The sequence below is a fragment of the Pipistrellus hanaki genome (assembly GCF_964339955.1).
Source record: "Pipistrellus hanaki genome assembly, chromosome: 7".
Lineage (NCBI taxonomy): Eukaryota > Metazoa > Chordata > Mammalia > Chiroptera > Vespertilionidae > Pipistrellus > Pipistrellus hanaki.
This window is the reverse complement of record NC_140509.1, coordinates 14,331,580-14,347,940: the sequence shown is the minus strand read 5'-3', so window position 1 is coordinate 14,347,940 and position 16,361 is coordinate 14,331,580. Positions and strand designations below refer to the sequence as shown.

General features: G+C 43.1%; 1 long non-coding RNA gene across 1 annotated transcript in view; it reads right to left on the bottom strand.

Moving 5' to 3' along the window:
* Window positions 1–1,553: 1,553 nt before the first annotated feature.
* LOC311625506 overlaps window positions 1,554–16,361 on the bottom strand; it is a 47,831-nt gene continuing 33,023 nt past the window's right edge. The window contains exons 2-3 of the long non-coding RNA XR_014795522.1: window positions 3,583–3,650; window positions 1,554–1,733 (exon numbers count right to left, since the gene is read on the bottom strand). This is a non-coding gene — a long non-coding RNA (uncharacterized lncRNA). The remainder of the gene's footprint in view (window positions 1,734–3,582; window positions 3,651–16,361) is intronic.

Here is a 16,361-nt window from a genome sequence, read left to right as displayed (position 1 = left end):
CTGAGGGGTGGCAGTATTGTACATCAGAAACTCTTAAGCAGCAAAGTTGGAAACAAAAATAACCTTGTTACTGGGGCTTATTTTACTTTATTTTATTTTTTGCTCACTCATTGGCATCTAACACAGGGATGGCAAATACTGGTCATGTAAATACTGATGATATGTGCTCAACTTCTTTGTTGATTTTGACACACTTTCCCAAGGATCTCATACGGCTTCAGAAGTCTCTGCAATGCCAGGATCTAGGAATCCACCAGGTGGCGTGTAAGATGATATGTAATTGCCATCCCTAGATGCATGGCACACAGTAGGTGCTTATTAAATTTCTATTGAATGATGCAAAAAGATGAAGCAGGTAGGTGATTCAATAATAGACCTTTCAAAATGTAGCAAACTGCTTTGTTTGTTCTTATCATTGATCACAAAAGAAACCAAGTAAGGATGGGGTTGGGGCAGACTGTAGGTTTTTACTGAAGAAAACTCTAGCACATCCTTAAACTAACGGAGACAACTACATCTCTAAAGAATTGAATTTAGGACTAATTTGTTGCAATTATCCAGGAGCATGGCTCACTAAGGTGAAACCTCATTCATTTGTTCATTCAGTAAATCATAATTTCATCAGTCAGGACTCCAGCAGGATATGGAGAATGGAGGAAACAGAGAACCTTAAATGGAGTCATTTTATGGCAACTCGTATGAAGAGACTATTACAAGGGTTAGTGTAGGTCCCTGGCAATACTTAATTGGCTGTTTGTTCTTAAAAAAGAAATGAGAACAACTTTTCCATCTTGTCTTTCTATCACATGGTCGCTTCCAAGGTCGTTCTCTTTGACAGTTTGAGAAAACAGATTTGGGGTTTTGGAAACGGGCGCCTTGTTTAATCCTGATTTCTACATCCTTGGAGAAAGATATGTCCAGTGGGCAACACAAAAATGTTTTATTTGCGAAAGAAAATAGATATATATTTCTTGACCATACTTTGGTGTTTAACATCCGTTCATCTCAAGAAGTTTTTTATTTCCAATTTGTTTTGGATTCTATCCAAAGAGAACAGTGACGTTTCTCTTCATTAATAATATTTTAAAGCTTACTAGCCTACAGGATCTTTCTTAAAGATTGTAAAAGGAGACAGGTTTTGACCAGGGGTTTAGAAAGTGGGCAAGGAGAGAGTTGTTTCCTCTCTCTCTCTCTCTCTCTCTCTCTCTCTCTCTCTCTCTCTCTCTAAATTCTAGTGTTGTGTGTGTGTGTTTTTTTCACCAAGTTCTGATCCCAAAATCGACAAGCCATGCTCAAAGTTATGAAAGTGGAGAAGGGCTGGCTGAACCTCAGAAAAAGTTGCAAACAAATTCACAAGATGATGGGTTTGCAACATTAAATTAAGTCTTCAGCAATCACAAATCTTCCAACACATTCCAGAGAGAGAGAGAGAGAGAGAGAGAGAGAGAGAGAGAGAGAGAGAGAGAGAGTGAGAGAGAGAGAGAGAGAAATACAGAGCCCGAACCAGCTGAGCCAGTATTTAAAGCCTTTTTAATTTAACAGAACCGTTCTTTATGGCATCCAGGATAAGTTTCTGACTTTTTCAAGCTGTCACATGATCTCTTGTCCAGATGTGAGGGTGTAGGTCTGGGACCAGACCAGCCAAGCACTGCAGCTCTTTCCTTCTGCGTGTAGCTTGTCCCTGTAACTCAGCGGTGCTCCTCTGGGCTGCAGAAGCAGCACATTTATATGCGCTACAACAACAACAGGGAGGGCAGAAAGTTAACCACAACATGCACATGAACTGGAAGAGAGGAGAGGCCGGGGCAGGGCGGGAGGGGAAGGGGGGCAAGTCAGATAGGTTTGTTTGTCAGCTCCACACAACACTGAAAACGAAACCTCCAAATGCGTGGTGGTCTGAAAACTTCCCTTTTTCTCACCTACTGTGAACAGCCTTTACCGAGGACAAGACTTCCTGGAGCTTTCTTCAGGAAATTAGCAAATGCCGCTGTGTGGAAGGCAGGTTGTAGGAACCCACAGCAAGGCCAGCAAGTGCCTCAAGAACTACAGACTACAAGACTTCTTCACAGAAATTTCTGGAAGCCCAGGCCTTCACCACAGAGGCGGCAGGCATGGGAGGGAGAGGACCACCATCTGCCTAGTGCGTCTTTGCCTTGACCTTTGGGGGATTAACCCAGCAAGCTCCTCAGACAGCTTCCAGGCAATAAAAAAAAAAAAAAAAAAAAAAAAAAAAAAATTGTTAAGCTTTGGTGTGTTTTTTTTGTTGTTGCTGTTGTTTTCTGTTTTGTTTTGTTTTTCCTCCTATGTGAAGTGGGGATTAATAGACCTGCCTTGTGGGGTGTTTTCAGGATTTCATGGAGTTACCAGGAATGCATTTAGCACAGTGCCTGTTACACAGTGAGGGCTTTGATCCATTCTGACCCCAAAATATTAACTGAGCACTTACTACACACCCTCTGTACCAGAGGCTCGGGGACATCTGCGAACAGAACAAAGAAAGATCCTAGTTGCATGCACCTTCCCTGGTGGTGGTGGTGGGGTGGAATCAGAGACCCCCATGTAAGATCCTGCTCTTGGTTCTGTGTGTGAAAGTGACACATACTGGGGTGAAAAGGGGTGGGAAGCCTGGAAAGGGGACTGGACACATATTAATAAGATGATAAGGGCAGTCTCCATGGAAAAGATTACTTATAATCAATTAACTAAAATCGGTGTTACTTACCACCTTGTCTTCATTCACAAAGGGCATCTAGCAACCCAGCTAGTTCTTATGTCTGATTTCCAGTCCTAACAAGTTGAGACCAAGGAACTCCCCAGAATGAATATGATCAGCCAGATAGTGTGGGGTATCTCAGAGGCCCCCACTAAGATCCTGCTCCCATGGCAGCTCACCAGGCCTGGAAGCCCCTCTGTGACCACTCAAGGGTTTGGAGCCATGGGCTATGCTGGCTCCAGCTGGCCTGTGGGTTTCCTCTCACCCACACAGCAGGGGGTTAAGACACATGGAACCCCTACCCAGTGGCGTGGCTCAGTAGTTGAGCATCAACCTATGAGCCAGGAGGTCATGGCTTGATTCCAATCAGAGCACATGTCCAGGTTGCGGGCTTGATCCCTAGTGTGGGGAGAGCAGGAGGCAGCCAATCAATTTTCTCTCTCATCATCAATGTTTCTATCTCTCTCTCCCTCTTCCTTCCTCTCTGAATTCAATAAAAATATATTGGAGCCCCACAACCCTTTCACGCTGTTATAATTCCCCACAAAGGGGGCATGAAAGGGGAGAGACAAGGATTTATTAAGGGGAGACTTCATATGTTTTTTTGTTTGTTTGTTTGTTTGTTTGCCTTAACTCACATCCTCCTGGTGCCACGGAACAGTCGCCAAACAGGGATGCTAGGCCGGGTCCTCCCCCAACCTATTTTGTTGTCAAGACCCTCTTCCCTCTTCCTCTGAGCATCAGCCCTTCCACAGCCTCCGTGTCCGCTCAGGGTGACCTCAGCTCCCGTGGTGAGAGGGGAGATTTATTCCCACCGCCTTCTGGGGAGAGTGCGCACAGAAGACGTATTGTTCCTTGCGGGTTTTCACCTGGGCAGGGCAAGAGGCAAGGAAGCTCCCTCCAGAAATAATGTCACATTTCTTCAAAATCATGGACTCTGAAAAAATAAAAAAGTATAATCATTTCATTGGGTAGTATGCAGGTTATCTCCATTTTATGTATAAGTATGTGTGGGTGTGTGACAGACTACACATACACACATTAAATCTTAGAATCTCAGGGTCAGAAGGGTGAGTATAGTAGAATTCCTTCTCACTGTAATGCACTCTGGATTACTCCTGACTTTAATGTAACATGGATTCAAGCCAGGGAGCAATTTCTACCCCTCTGCCATTTAGCCAGTCTACTGAATTTCTGCAGACAGCACCTGACAAAGCCAGGATCTTCATGCACACCCTAAATTATGATAAGGTTCATTTAAAAACACTTTTAGTTTATTTAAATTGAGGTCAAAGGCAAATAATTTAATAAAAGGGCTCTGAGTTTTCTTTTAGTTTGTTTGTTTTTAATCATCACCGGACAATAATTTTTCCACTGATTTTCAGAGAGTGGAAATGGGGAGGGGGTGGAGGGTGAAAGACAGAGAAACGTTGATGTGAATGTGAAAGAGACACATTGATTGGTTGCCTCCCAAAGTCACCCTGACCAGGGCAGAAGATAGAACTTGCAACCCCAGGTACATGCCTTTGACTAGAATCAAACTCAAGGCCCTTCTGTGTGATTCTCATGTGTCGCCAGAGATGAGAACCACTGTTAAACCTCAGAGCCCTGCCCTATGCTAGTCCTATACAGAATCTATTCACTGGCAGTCTTTGGGGGCCATGGGAGAGACCTTCTGGAGGCAACTCCAAGTCATATTCCACAGCCACCACTGGTGTTCCAGTGTTAGGTGAGCCCTACTTGTTCCAGCCACTTCCTTTAGTTGCATAAGACTCAGGCCTTCTGAGTAGCCATCTTTGGGTAAATCTGACATTTCAGTCTTTTCATGGGAGAGAAGAGAATATTGAGAGAGGGCAGGAAGAAAAGCAGGTATTTTCTCGCCTTCCTTGAAAACCATTCCCATAGCTGAGGTATCTCTATGTGGAGAGCTTTCTACCCTCAATGGAATAATCATTCATATATATATATATATATATATATATATATATATATATATATATAATTGATTTTTAACAGAGAGGAAGGGAGAGGGATAGAGAATTAGAAACATTGATGAGAAAGAAACATCTATCAGCTGCCTCTTACACACCTCCCACTGGAGATGTGCCAGCAACCCAGGTACATGCCCTTAACTTGAATCGAACCTGGGACCCTTGAGTCTGCAGGCTGATGCTCTACCCACTGAGCAAAACTGGTTAGGGTGGAATAATCCTTTGGATTAGCCCACCATGACAACCTGGGTGGTAGATAAACCAAGCATTAATTGTTGCCTCCAGCTACCCTCACAGCAGAATATATGTTGGGTGGGTAGATGGTTTTCTGAGCCTGGCAACTGGAAAAACATCTAAATCTGACTTGTTCCCTGAATGAATATAGTGTGGGGTGTGGGGTGGGATGGGAGAGGAGAAAAGCGACCTGGAGCTGTGTGAAATCGGACAGTTTCTGTTCCCAGGGCTTTGGGTCCACGTACTTCAGTTTCAGTTCTTGCAGGTTTCCCTCCTTGGGAGAGAAATTTTGACTTTCAGGTTGAAAGAAGCTAAATGGAGCCGAAACCACATCATTTGACGTACTTTCAGGTTGAGTGGAGGAGAAGAAAGAGGTGGAAAGGTTGCCTCAGCCTCATTCCAATTTCTCCTACAAAAGCCTGTCCCCCTGACTCACTTCTGGAGTCCTGATTCCTGGTTAACTTTCCTCCCAGCTACATTCAAGTGAAACCATGAACCCAAATTTCCATGTATTTCACTTCTCTTAGAAGCTCACTCCCTACCTGTAAGGGAAGGGCGAGGCCTCCCCTAAAGACCCATCTGCCCCCAAATGTCACCTTGCTGCCCTTTCTGAAATTTCCCTTGGGGCCAGGAACAGCAGAATCTGGGATTGAACCTATCTCCATAATTTACTATCTGTATGATATTGGTGGGTTAACCACCAAACTCTTGATGCAAACATTAATGTTTTTTTTTCAATTGCTAACATTTGTCTTACTGCCCCAAAATCACATTGTTGCTCCAACTTTGATGGGTCAGTCAATACGTTTAGTACTCATTTATCTGTCAATAGTTCACTCCCCTAAAAGTGTCAAGTGGCTTTGGAGAACTGAATAATGGAATAGTTAAGAAATGTTTAGGAGAATGGGAAACTGGTAGAGGCTTGAGAGGGATGAGGATGGGCAGAGTAAGAAGTAACCAGAGCCCTGAGTTTGGGAGGTTTCGGAGGGAGAACAGGAGGTTTATGAAGTGGAGCTGGAGGAAGTGAAAGCCAACCCTCCCCCAAGTCCACAATTTGGCCACAGATAGGAGATACCCTCACACAGAGGCGCTCAGCTCCTCGGAAAAGCAATAGGCCCCTCCCTGAAGGCTATGACGGCAGTAGCCCCTCTCTGTTTTGCCCTGTGCGTGACTCATGCCATCTCTCATTCCAGATTATACCCTGTGCCCTCAGAGATCTCTGCCTGCAAAAAAAAAAAATGAGTCATGGAGCATCCAGTACGGCTGTCCATGTTACATGACATTTCCAAACAGAAGGAACAAGGGAAAGAAAGAGACAGAGGAAAAATAGAGAGATGATATCCATATAGAGAGGAAAAACTTCTTTCAAGATTGCTTTGAGTCCCAGAAATGAATTAGTGTGCATCCTGACGAATTCCTGCCACAGGTGGGACTACTTTAGATAGTGATCACTTCCTGGAATGAGAAGGAGATCGGGTCCAGAATGAGAGGAGGAATTCTAATGAATACAGAATCACAATCAATGTGAATGGGATTTACGAAGTGGTTCAAGTAACCAGAAGGTCTGTATTGCATGGTTAAAAAGAAGAGCCTTAGAGAAACCCTATCAGGAATTGAACAAAATCCCAGGTGTATAGCTCAAACTTCCAAGGTCTGACCTGGGTTCAGGACCGAGTCAAGCAGGTCTCTGAGTGTAAGTCGGGTGAGCTGATTCCATAAGCCACACATGATATGCAGCTCTTCATAGACACGTCTCAGGCTACTGCAAAGTCATTCAAGGGCTAAGCAATCGAAGCACACTCCCCACCATGGGGACAGGGAGTCTCTACCTTGCTGCACTGGCCAGCTAGACAAGATTCAGAGAAGCAGCATTTTGAAGAGAAGGAGGTCATTTTGATGAAAATCCTTGAGGCATGAATCCAAAATTTTAGCTTGGACCAAAAGACACCCTGTTATCAAAACAAAGGCTGCAGGATTGACTTTCCCTGTAGCAATGATTACTGATTGTCCCCCAGTACCTATTCTTTTCTTCTCCCACTTCTTTCAATTAGATCCATGATTGTTATGGGACACCTGGCTGTCAGATTAAAAACTACATTTCCAGCCTTCCTTTGCAGTTTTGTGAACTCAGTCCTGGCCAATGGGGTTAACATGGTGTGTGTTACTTGCAGGGGATGGTTTTAAAAGCAAAGTTGTGTCCTTTGTTCCTGCCCTCTTCCTTGCCATTTTCCTTACTTTGGCTAGAATATGGCTTAATGATTGGAACTCCAGCAGTAAATGGGGACCATGAGATAACTTTAAGAGGCCACTGTGATGGAAGATGCAGATTAAAGATGCCTGAATCCCCAATATCATGAGTGCCACTGTAGCCCTGGACTGACTGGCTCCAAATTTGTTGACTGTAAGATGTAAATAACCTTCTACCCTGCTCATAGCTAAACTGATTCATACCTGATACATTTTCTTCATAGTCTGCATGTCTTCTTACTTTATTTCCTCTTCCGGTTATTCCAATACTTCATCTTCCAATAATTCCAATTATTTAGTTACAAAAATGAAAATAATAATAGCTAGCATTTATAGATTCCTTGTTATGTGCCAGGCATTATTTTAACTGTTTTGTATGAATTAATTTATTTGTCACAACAACCTATAAAGTAGGTACTATTGTTTTCTGTTCAAGGAGATTTAACATGGGAATGTTTGCAATAACAAAAAATAGTACATAAACTTTATTGGTGGGAACTGATTAAATAATTAAGTGTGTTTTTGTGTGTGTGTATGTGTGTTTTAAATAATTATGCAGCTTTCTATATATTGATATGGAACAGACTCCCAGGTGTGTAGTTAAGCAAAAAAAGGCAAGATGTCAATTTCTGTTTTTATAAGTCAGAAAACTAAGGCATAAAGTAGTTAAAGAACTTGCTCAAGGTTGATTTCTTTCTTTCTTTTTTTTTAAAATATATTTTATTGATTTTTTACAGAGAGGAAGGGAGAAGGATAGAAAGTTAGAAACATCAAGGAGAGAGAAACATCAATCAGCTGCCTCCTGCACACCCTCCCACTGGGGATGTGCCCGCAACCCAGGCATATGCTCTTGACTGGAATCGAACCCGGTACCCTTGAGTCCACAGGCCGAAACTCTATCCACTGAGCCAAACTAGTCTTGGCAAGGTTGTTTTCTTAAAAATAATTTGATAATTAAATCCGAATTATCTGATTTCAACTCTGAATAGTGATGGAGAGGGAAGAGTTGATCTGTATCTTCAGCTACTGAGGTTCTATCCATTGAACAAAAAATTGGAACAGGTGATTTCTGAGATGCATTCTAATTCTAAAAGTTTCATAATTGCATGGCTAGAAGTCATTGTAAAATCCTTAGTCAATCTATGAAGATTCACTTATGTGTGTAGTAACATTTCCCTTCCTGTGACAAAGAGAGTGAACTGGAACCTTTTAGATATGTTATCAGTGCCTTTGTTCAAGAATGATTCTAGATTCATCTGAAAGTCAGTGAGTACTTGCATTTTCCCAAGTTTCTGGTTAATCAAACTTCTTCTCTATCCAGTCATGATTCATTCAGTTAAGAACAAACTAACTAAATCATTTCCCTGTTCAAGTCACCATGCTACATGATCAGGGAGACTTAAAGGTAAAATAAAGACCTTGACATTGTTCATGCCCTATTCCACCCAACCTGTGAAGTCTCAGCATAAAAAGATCACATAGAAGAGTCTTCAGTTTGTTCAGAAGACCTTGGCAAAGTCACTCTTTGAATATCAATTTTCTCATATTTGAGTTGGGATTGATAAAACATGGATCAAAGAGTTGGCATGAAGATTAAGCAGCATGAGTAAACACATTATAAAATATATATATTTTATTGATTTTTTACAGAGAGGAAGGGAGAGAGATAGAGAGTTAGAAACGTCGATGAGAGAGAAACATCAACCAGCTGCTTCTTGCACACCCCCTACTGGGGATGTGCCTGCAACCAACGTACATGCCCCTGACCGGAATCGAACCTGGGACCTTTCAGTCCGCAGACCAATGCTCTACCACTGAGCCAAACCGGTTTTGGCAGTAAACACATTATAAATTTAAAAAACAAACAAAAACAACAACAACAACAACAAAAAAACACTACAAGTATGCATAACTTCTAACTCATAATCTCCACTTCTGTATTCTATATAATCTCTTCCTCATGACAACCTAACAGGATGCCACACTGATAGTTCACAGAGGAGGAAACTGAGACCCAGACACATGAAGTAACCGCCAAGTTCACACATACTATATGAAGAGTCACTCTTAGAGCAGACACCTCAAAAGCGGAATTCCTGACTGTGCCCTCGCAGATAGTGAAGCAATGGAAAGCTATTTTGAACATGGACCCTCGAGTCAGGATTCCTAAATTTGAATCCCAGATTTGCCGCTGCAAATTAAGCAATGGTAGGAAAGTGTTTTAAGCTCTGCCTCAGCTTTCTCATCTGTAAAATGGGGATGCAATAAGATAAGAAGGGGATGAAAGTGTAATGATTTTCTACAAATTTTGCTCACATACTTAAAGATGGCACTTTCTAAAGGCTAGTCCTGTGCTCTGTTCAAAGGAGCATTTAAGCCTGTTCTTCCTCCAGTTCGTGGGGGTCTGGTGTCCACACCTGTTGCTGTGGCCCAAAATATCAAAGGAAAAGGACATCACAAAAGGTACCAGGGCCAGGCTGTGAGCTCACCTCATGCAGAGAACCTCCACCTCTGGACAGGAAAGAATCTGTGGAGCACAGGAGGCAAAGTGGGAAGGAGGGATCAAATCCTAACTGTCCAGGCTTGGTTCTCACCATGTAAACACTCTGGCTGCACACAGATACCCATGGCCACACTGGTGTATACATTTACATTGGGACGAAGCAGATGAATTGGCTCAATTCACTAACACTCTTGTTTAATTTGGAGCCTTGAGCGCCCAACTGCCAAGTGAAATGGCTGTCTTAGAAAGTGGCTGTGTATTTTAAAGGAACATTGCATGCATTTTAACGAGAGATTTCCTCTGTGTGTTTATTTCCAATAGTACAAGTGCCAAAGGGTGGTAAGTTTGCTGCATCTCATCTCTGCTTGTTGGGACAAGATGACTGGCCTGCCTGAGGGCATTGAATGATGGGCTACAAGGAGTGAATTGGAAATCAGTGGGGTTCCTTTGTTCTTTATTGTTCAGCAAGGTGGGGGAGAAGGAAGGGGATGGGCTGATCTTACACAGAAGATATTGGAAAAACTTCTGAAGTCTAAGGTATATTTCATCCAAGCCATTATTGTTCTGCCTCCTTTTGAATATTGCTTGGTGGGTTAGAATTCTTTCACATATGTTCTGTCAGTCACTGAGCAGCTGAAAAGCTACTGGTCTTGTCCTCTTGTTACATCCTGGGGTATGTGTAGGATGAGCCTATACTCAGGTTGTGTGCACAGCCCGATGCACGCAGAAGCCATTGCCTTACTTACCTGATGCCATGTGTGATCTTGGGCATGCTACTTAACCGCACTATGCATATCTTTCCTCATATCCCTACATGTGAGGATTAAATGAGTTAATGCATAAGAAGAATTTAGAGTAGCACCCAAACTATATGAGAACTCACTAAATAGTGTTAGTGATCATGAAAATGATGATGATGGTGTTGATGATAAAAGAGTTGGTGACGAAGACGGTGGTAACAATGATGGTGATGATGATAAAGGTGCTGGTGATGAAGCTGGTGGTAACCATGAAGGTGGTGGTGGTGATAAGGGTGGTGATGGTAATGATGGTGAGAATGCTTCTCTCTCCTCCTTTTTGGTAAAATAACAATAACAATAGATTCCAGCCTCTTGAGGTCTATTGTGTTTCAGGGAGCCACCAGGATGGGCACTTTCTATATGCTGTGCCTGATATTTGACAATCCCTATATCATAACTAGGAAAACTGAGACTTAGGCTTGGCTAAGTAAATGGCCTAAGGTCACAGCCCTAGGAAAAGACAAAGAATTTGAGTCTGCCTATCTTCAAATCACACCTTTTTCTCTACACCACAATGCACACATCTCCACTACATCTCTCGGGCATTTCATGTATCTTAAATACTTTTGGAAAGGCGGTGTATAGTATAAATCCATAAGCATACAAATAAATCTTTTGAAATTTTAGTTCTTGACTGTTTTGCCTTCCTTTTGTTTCATGACTGTCCCTTCTTTATATCACCTGCTACTAATTTATGTTCCTCAGTTTTCTGTTCACAATACCCCTCATGAAGAAAGTCTTTTGTGAAATTTACAAGAGTTTTTTTCCAAGACCCCAGGCCACTTCAACACCAGCTTGAAAATCCCGGGTGAAGTGGACAATGTATGAATTGGAAATGACAAAGGTTGTGACTCGTGTCAAGGGACCTCTAGGTCCTGAGCACCCTCCATGTGCCAGGAATAATTCTATACGTAGGAACAAATATCCATTATCTTGACCTGCATTCTGGAGTATGATGCACACAGCTCCAATGCACACAAGAGACATAATTATATTTTCCCTAATTCACGAACACTGCATTCTTTACAAGGAAAGCCATACATTTTAAAGCATTCATATTTTCAACCCAGTCTGGAGTCAAGAATGTCAGAATCCAGCCCCAGCTAAGAAAGACAAGGAGTCAGGAGACCAAGACTCAAGTTCCACTTGCCTCATCTGTGACCTTGAGCAAGAATTAGCATCTCTGATCTTCCAGTCATTCATTTTCAACAGAGATGATGCCCAATCCCTCAGTAACAATGCCTTGCCTTTGCCTGACTCATAACCATCAAATAAGCTTTACATCAGCATTTCATTTCATCATGCCCAGCTCAGCCTCCCAGGATGTGGAACATCAGCTCCCTGGATCTCTCTGGAGCACAGTGGACTAGCAGCCGACTACCACACCTTGTGTAGGTCAGGACAGAGAATTCTGAGGGAGGAACTCAGCAGCCAGTAGACATGCTGGCTGAGAATGAGCGACAGTGGAGTAGAGGAAACCGCTGATCCCAGACAAGATACCAGAGCCCCCCAATCCCTCTTGCTTTCCCATAGTTGCTGCTTAGCTTGTTGATTAAATGAAGCAAAGCTATTTAAGCTAAATGGTGTGTGTGGGGGGGTGTATGTGTGTGGTTTATTTTGATGTATATCCTGAACCTAGGTACTAGTTTTGTCCTTATGGCTTAGTTCCTCAAAATTAAACATTGGTCCTCCAAATACCACTGAAGGGTCTGTGTGTGGTCGGCCTGCTTCCTCCCTCAGTCTTGCTCCTAATGGAGCAGCTTGACTCAATCTTTGAATGTAAGAATCCTGATTCAAATCCCACCTCTTCACTCATGAGCTCTGTAATCTTGGGAAAGTTGCTTGACTTGTCTGTGCCTTGGTTTCCTCCATCTCCAAAATGGGGATAACGGTATCTGGGGTTGTTTTGAAGATCCAATCAAATACTTAAGACCAAGCACTTAAAAATCGATAAAAGACAGAACAATCCAAAATAGCTCATTGATATGAGGTAGAGTCAGGAGAAAGAAGGTAAGGGCTGTGGAGAAATACCTATATTCAATGTATCTTGAGCAATGGCCCTGTACCTTGAGCAAAGGGCATGGTAATCAACCTTGTTTCTATGCCCACCAAGAGCTAGACACCTTCCAAATATCTTGGTATAGATACACATTTCCTTATTTTATAGGAAGACAAACTATGGCTCAGAAACCCTAATATATTGATACCATACAGGTAGCTCGGGAGCTTCCTGAGGAAGGGAGCTCTTAGGTCTCAGTCACCACTGAGTCCCTAGCCCCATTACCTGCAAGCATGTCCCTCTCAGGTGACTCATGTCTGGTGAGCAAGAGGTGAGATGACACAGCAAGTGAGATGATGGGGAGGGAAGTTATTAAAAACCCTACTTATGAGACTACTTCTATGTCCCTCTGGCCTGCTCTCAGATGTGAAACTCCTCGGGCTTTTAAAAGGGCAGGCCAGATGCCAGTGGTTTTATGGGGCTCTCTCTTAGGTCCAGGCCCACCTGCCATCCCACTAGGAAGAAAGTGTGGCCATCATGAACTGTCCACACAGCTGACCTCTTGTGCATATGGCCTCCTTCCTCACCCACTAGCAGGAATGAGGCCTAATCCAGTCTTTTACCGCTGATTCACTTTTTACCATCATCTCAACTCCCATCCAGTGACCCTTTTTTTGTACCTGGTATTTCCTTCTCTTTAATCTCAGAGATAAAGACTCTGTTGCTTCACCCACCCTAATGCCTAAAACCACTTCTTGGCCAAATCTAGACCAATTCTTGGAGGGGGGGCGGTGATTGCTCTCCTCCCCACATGCCTCCCCTTTCCTCATCTTGTCTCCCAAGTCCCACTCTTGGCCACTTCCCCAGGGGAGGAGAGGCCTAGAGCCATGGCCAGCAAACTGTGGCTCGTGAGCCACATGCAGCTCTTTGACCCCTTGAGTGTGGCTCTTCCACAAAATACCACTGCCTGGGCGAGTCTATTTTGAAGAAGTAGCATTATAAGAAGTTTAAGTTTAAAAAATTTGGCTCTCAAAAGAAATTTAAATCATTGTACTATTGATATTTGGCTCTGTTGACTAATGGATTTGCTGACCACTGGTCTAGAGGATGGGCTACTATGTTGGAAGTTGCCTAAACCAAGTCCACATAGTTACAGGGGCCTTAGACACAGCCACAGTGGACAACTGTAGAAGGTAGAGAGAATGGAGCCAGCATTTTCAGAAAGGACAGAGGTGGTTTGGAGAGGGTCCCAGGTGAAGGGGCCACGTAAGCTCAGTCAAGTAGATGGGCAGGATTTTCTCAGGCTCAGTCTGATGCCCTATTGACAGCCCTCCTTCACTGTTATGGGAGCAGCCACTGTGAAAACAGTAAGGAATTCCTCCAAAAATTAAAAATAGAACTACCATAGGATGAATTCCACTTGTGGGTATTCATCTGAAGAAACAAAAATACTAACTTGAAAAGAGATGTGCACCCCACATTTATAACAACAATATTTATAATAACCAATATATGGAAGCCATCAATGTATGGAAGTGTCCATCAATGAATAAATGTATAATGGAATACTATTTAGCCTTAAAAAAGGAACAAAATCTTGCCATTTGTGACAACATGGATGGGTCTTAGGGCATGATGCTAAGCAAAATAACAAAAAGACAAATACCATATGATCTCAGTATATGTGGAATCTGAAAACAAACAAACAACAAAATGAGTTCAAATATACAGAGAACAGATTGATGGTTGCCAGAGGTAGGGGTAGGGTTGGAGGGAAAGATGGGTGAAGGGAATCAAAACTTACCTTGTAACTTCCAGTTATAAGGTAAGTTTTGATTCCCTTCACCTTACCTTATAACTTCCAGTTATAAGGTAAGTAAGTCCTGAGGGTGTAATTCATAGCATGGTGACTAACAATACTGTACTATATATTTGAAAGTTGCTAAGAAAGTAGATCTTAAAAGTTTTCATCACAAGAAAAACATTACAACTATGTGTCGTGATGAAAGTTCACTCTACACTTATTTGCTATATATATAAAAATATAGAATCATTATGTTGCATACCTGAAAGTAACATCATATGATGCCATTATATTTTAATTTTTAAAAAGGGAGATGCTCTATTGAGAAAACCTGAACCAACTGATGCATATTAAAAGGGACTGAGGGATGTTGCACTAGCCTGGTAAAGGTGAGGCAGAGACCCGAGGTTCACAGGGGGTGTGCTAGCTCCCAGGCCACCTGTATTCTTGGAAAACACGAGTGTTTTGAAGCCAAACAGGCATGGGTTCTAATCCTGCCTTTGCTCTTCTGAATGATGGCGCCTAGAGCAAGCCACTCCACTTCCCCAAGCCTCAACTCTCTTATCTGTAGAATGGGACTATCAACAGCTATCTCAATATGGTGAATGAGAGGATTACCATGTGTAAATCATGGAGCCCTGAATTTGGCCTTTGTTCTGAGCTACATAAAGGATTCTCCACTGCCTTCAGGATCAAGAGCAAACCCCTCCCTCCATGCCTGTGAGTCTTAATACAAACATATGTATTATTGTAACTTCATTTTCAATTCAGAAATTGATTTTTAAATTATTTTCATAACACACACCACAAGACATAAAGGTCAATTAAACCTTGGCCAGTAGAAAGAAAAAAAGAAGGCCCAGCCCTCTCCATAGCAGGGGTCAGGATTTGATCAGCATGAACTTATCACACTTACCAATAGAGGTCAAGGATACTTAAGGTTGAAAACTTTGGACTCAGAGGTTTTCTCAGGGTCCTTCTGGCTAAAAGACTCTAAGGATCACTTGAGCAGGGCCAGGGGAGAATCTTACCCTGAATGGGTTTGAGGTACCAGTACCGTGACAGGCTCTGGTTTCCTCACACATTTTGCCTAAGCCTGCCTCTTGTCCCAGGCCATCATGGGACAGGAGGAGGCATTTAAAGGGAATGGGGATATTGGAGTGTGTGTGTGTGTGGGGGGGGGGGCGGGGGGGGGGATGATGGGGAAGGGGAAAATGGGGGGAGAGTTAGGGGGTAGCACATTTTAGAAATTTGAATGTTTTCTCTCAGCCCCTTTATAATAGAAGCTAAATTCTGAAGTCCAAATGACTATCAGTATTCCAGATCACTCCAGAATCTTCATGGAAATTCTCAAGCCATCAGCCAAGCTAAAACATTCTCTCAAACATTTAAGGAGGGAAATGTTGCCACTTTTTGCTTCCAGAGTACATGCTATAAATTTCAGGATCCATCTTCTGCCTACCATCTCCTCTCCCACTTGACCAAGCATGCAGAGGATTCTGGGTGGTTTCCATACCTCTCACACCAAGTTCTCGCCATCTGGAGAAACCAGATGCCAGCCACCACCACTTCCGCTGGCTGGACTGCTGAGGGGCATCCTGGTCTCGGTTAGGATGTCATACAAGCTACAGAGACTGAGAAGCAGCCAGGCCCAGCCCTCCCTTCTCCTACCCAGTGCATCCATCTCCTGTCACAGCTGCTTATCTAATTGACAGCAGGCCCATTTTTGCAAAGGCGGGTTAAGGCCAAAGCCAAGACTGCTTCAGGAAGAAGATAAATGGCTTGCGGATCACCACCTGGACTAGCAGTTCACTCAGGTCCTGGCAGTGACTAGACTTTGGTGGGGCATCCAGGAGGCTGACACCAGAGCTCAGCCAGCCTCTAGTGAAATTATGCCCTAGGGAACACTGAATTTCCTTCTTCTTGGAGCTGTGTTGACTCTGGGAGGACCTGTCCTATTCACGTTTGTGAAGATCAGACAAGCATGTGAGAATGAGGAAAAGAGGCCCCAGGCCAGTCTGGGGAGGAAGCTGGAAAAATTGTGCCAAGTAGGTGTCAGACACTATCCAG